Genomic DNA, 4726 nt, shown 5'->3' with positions numbered 1-4726 from the left:
TTCATATTCTGCCTCATTATTTATGGCTTGAAATCCGCAGGATATCGATTGAGGTATAATGTCCCCCTGTGGCGATTTCAGCAGAATCCCGAGACCTGTTCCTCTAACATTTGAAGCACCATAAGTGTATAGAGTCCACTTATCTTTGGTTTCTTCAAGTTGTTGGACTTCCAAGTCTGCTTTTTCTTTAAGTTCACTAGTGAAATCAGCCACAAAGTCTGCTAATGCCTGGGATTTGATGGCAGTCCTAGGTTCATATGTTATATCATATGCACTTAGCTTTACTGCCCATTTTGCCATTCTACCTGACATTTCTCGTTTTCTCAAAACAGACTTAACAGGATAGTTAGTTTTGACACATATAGGGTGAGTTTCAAAATAATGTCTTAGTTTAATGGATGCCATAATAAGTGCTAAAATTAATTTCTCAAGATAAGAATACCTGGTTTCAGCGTCCAAGAGACTTTTACTTACATAATATATTGGATGTTCTTGACCTTCAAGATCCTTAGCCAAGTCCGCACTTATAGCATTATTTGATACAACAAGATATATAGATAGAGATTCACCTTCCCCGGGTTTGACCAGTAGAGGAGCAGAAGAAATATAAGCTTTTAAGGATGCTAAAGCTTCCTCATGCTTACTGGTCCATTCGAACCTCTTGTTTTTCTTCAGGATATCGTAAAATTTTTTGCACTTTTCTGAGGATTTGGATATGAATCTGTTAAGCGCCGCTATCCTGCCGGTTAGCCTTTGAACATCCTTGACCGATTCTGGGGATTTCAGATTTAGGATAGCTTGTATCTGCTCTGGACTCGCCTCTATCCCCCTTTTGGTGACCATGTATCCCAAGAATTTGCCAGCCTTCACTCCGAAATGACATTTCGAAGGATTCAGCTTCATATTGTATTTGTCGAGGATATAAAATGTTGTCTTGAGATCTTGAAGGTGATCTTCAGATTTCTTGGACTTCACCACCATATCATCAATATAGACCTCCATTGTGTCCCCTAGTTGCTCTTTGAACATCATGTTAACTAACCTCTGATATGTTGCACCTGCATTTCTAAGTCCAAAGGGCATAGCAATATACAAATAAATACCTGTGGGAGTCATGAAGGCCGTATCTTCTTGATCTGAGGGCTCCATTTGGATTTGCTGAAATCCTGAGGATGCGTCCATAAATGTCAGCATCTCGTGGCCAGCTGTAGCGTCCACCATTGAATCGATGTGTGGTAGAGGGAATGGATCTTTAGGACAAGCCTTATTCAAGTCTGTGAAGTCTACACAAACTCTCCATTTGCCATTCTTTTTCTAGTACAACCACCACATTTGCTAACCATTGGGGATATTGAACTTCCCTAATCATTTTTGCCTTCAAGAGTCTTTCTACTTCTTCTTGAATAATTATATTTCTTTTAGGTGCAAATTTTCTTCTTTTTTGATGGATTGGCCTGAAATAATTATCAATTCCAAGTTTATGTGTTATAATATCTTTGGAAATACCTATCATATCTTCATGTTTCCATGCAAATGTTGACAGCCTTGACTTGAGGAAATCGTGCAATTTTGACTCAATATCTTCAGGAATGCTGGTTCCTATCAGCACTTTGACTTCAGGATCCTCTGGATAAAGAGGTACTTCTTTAATTTCTTTTTCCCTGGCCTCCATTACGCCTCGTGCTGGCTTCTGTAAGTGCTACGCTTGCTGGGGTTTAGCAGTACACTTCATGGAAGAGGTGTAGCAATTCTTGACGTCTTGTTGGTCACTGATGATTTTGATAACTCCCCACGGACTTGGGAGTTTCACACATTGGTGATAAGTGGAGGGAACTGCTTTCATCTCGTGTATCCAGGGCCTGCCTAATATAATATTGCAACAAGATAAACAATCAATAACACAAAATTTTTGCATTTTATTTACCCCTTCGACATATATTGGGAGCTTAATCTCCCCGATAGTGTTCTTAGTTTCTCCACTAAATCCGACCAATACTGAGGAACCGGGGACGATCTCATCCTCAGGAAAATTCATCTTTTTCAGCACGTCTAATTGAATAATGTTGACAGAGCTTCCGCCATCTATGAGGATCCTGCGAACATAATGGTTAGCCACATATAAAGTTATTACCAAACTATCATGATGAGGATCTTGAACATCGACTCTATCACTTTCGTCGAAGGATATAATCCTCTCTTTAGTGAGAATAGATGTCTTTGTTGGCCTGTCAGCCACTTCTAACTTTCTTTGGTCAGCATTTCTCTTTGCAGCAGAATAAGATGTTCCACAGATGTCGGATCCTCCGGATATGAACATGATTGTTCTTGCATCTGTTGGTGGAGGAGTCGGCTTTTCAGGAATTTTCTCAGGATCCTGCTCTCTTCCCTTCTTCTTGCCAAGTAGCTCTTTCAAGTGGCCCTTGCTGAGAAGATAGCTGATCTCCCTTCTAAGTGCAATGCAATCATCGGTCAAGTGCCCAAAGTCTTCGTGGAAAGCACACCATTTTGATTTGTCTTTCCAGGATCCTGGCTTCTTCACTTTCCTTGGCCACAAAGCTTTCTCACCTAAATCCTGCATAGCACACATTAATCCACCAATATCAACAGATAAACAATATTCAGAGATCTTAGGATATTCTTCATCATTTTCTTCATCTACTGCATTAATCCTGGGGTTATCAGGCTTGTAGTAAGGCTTCGCTCGATACGATTTTCTCGGGGATTCGGATTTCCTGTTCGTCTGGTCATACTTCGGGATATCGACTTTGGAGTTTTTCTTGTCGTCTTCTAGCCTGATAAACCTCAGAGCTCTGCTTCTTGCTTCGTCTAATGACTTGTATGGAGTCACAACGAGATCATCATAGAAAGAGGAGCCTTTTTCTGACCCCAACTTGAGAGCTTCCACTGCTGAAGCTGGGTTTAGATTCGGGATTTCCAACGACTCCTTGCTAAACCTGGTAATAAAATCTCTTAAGGATTCCCCAGGATTTGGGTAACCCTATAAAGATCACCTGTCATTTTCTCAAAAGTTCCACTGCAAGAAAACTGGTTATTAAACATGTTAACTAAATGAGAAAAAGAATTGATAGTGTTAGAAGGAATACTCAGTAGCCATTTCATGGCTGCTACGGTCAAGGTAGATCCGAACCCTTTGCAAATACATGCCTCTTTGATTTCTATAAGGATTGGATTGATCTCCATAAGTTCTCTATATTGTGCGACGTGTTCCTCAGGATCCGTTGAGCCATCATACAACTTCATATTTGGAGTTTGAAACCGTTTTGGGATCTGTACGTCGCTAATCGATGGCACAAACCGGGATATCCTGTGACTATCAGTGGGAACTTCAGCTATGGGACGGATTACGCCAGGGACATTCGATATCACGTCCTTAAGTTTTTGCAATTATCGGGCTAAGCCCAGACTTATGCCTGCATCCTGCAGAAATCCTTGATTAGCATTAAATGGAATCGTATTGAAAGAGTTACCCTGATTAACATTCTGAGGAGCGGTCTGGGCGTTATAGCTCGTATTCCCAAACATAGTATTCCCAGGGTAGGTAAGCGGAGCAGTTGGAGTGTTAGCCTGCATTGGGATAAAGTCTCCCTGGTGCACGTCAGAGGATACTGAGGGCTGCTGAGCTTGAGCTAATCCGATACCGCCTGCTGATAAGGACCAGCCTGATGGAACAATCCTGAAGATCCGAACTGCTGAAACAATCCTGAGGATCCTGACTGCTGGAACAATCCTGAGTATCCAGACTATTGGAACAATCCGGAGGGTCCTCCCGGCTGTGACAATCCTGAGGATCCTGCATGTTGAAAGGGTCCAGCAGATGATGCATATAGGTATCCTTGAGATCCGGATAAGTGCAATCTCGCAGACCCCAAATGCTGGAAAGATGGGGTCCAGAGTTGTACGCCGTGGTTGGCTCTGGATACACCAATCCTGAGGATCCTGGAGGAGTGAAATCCAGAGATCTCGGGATTAGTGGTGTGAATTCTTCCGCCGGCTTCTTGGCTTTCTTGACATCTTCCAATTCCCTCACGAGCATCTGGTTGGTCTTGTTCTGGCGATCCATCTGTTCCTGTAGCCGTTTGTACAGAGACAGAAGGTCGTTGTTGGACACCATGATGGGATTCTGGGAAGATGGTTTCGATCCCGAGAACACAGGAGTAGCAGTCTTCTTTTGGACGTTATCAGGCTTCTTCGGGATACCACCGGCAGGAGGAGGCATGGGTGGCCTCGCTGAGGATTTTGAGGCTGCGGCAGAAGATGAAACAATCTTGGGTTGTGAAGACATGTTGTGGATATTGAGAGTAGGGTTTCGTTTGAAAGTGAATAATGATCAAAGAACTGTTTGCCCCACGGTGGGCGCCAAATTGTTTCGGTCAAAAATTGACAAAGCAACTTTTGATCAAATTAGTGCGTGAGGTGGAGTGCTTAATGATGGTGATATCGAACACAAAGATATGATTACGAGGGAAAAAACCCTTGATTATGATAATCTTCGTTTCGGTCAAGAGTTTACAACTTAATCCTTAGTCGAGTTGCTTCGGTTAAGGATTATGAACTTAACTTTTGGTCGAATTAACGCTTGATTATTATGATCTCCGGCACAAAAAACCCCCGGACGGTGAAAACTATCACCGTTAATATTATTAATAATAAAATCGGCGATTACAAAGATTGGAGCTGACAGGTGATCGTGATCTAACTATTACAG

Source organism: Bidens hawaiensis, unplaced genomic scaffold (assembly GCF_021521415.1).
Source record: "Bidens hawaiensis isolate Kalapana, Puna unplaced genomic scaffold, B.hawaiensis_p1.1 tig00019559_1, whole genome shotgun sequence".
NCBI lineage: Eukaryota > Viridiplantae > Streptophyta > Magnoliopsida > Asterales > Asteraceae > Bidens > Bidens hawaiensis.
The sequence above is the reverse complement of the archived record's forward strand: the minus strand, read 5'-3'. Positions refer to the sequence as shown.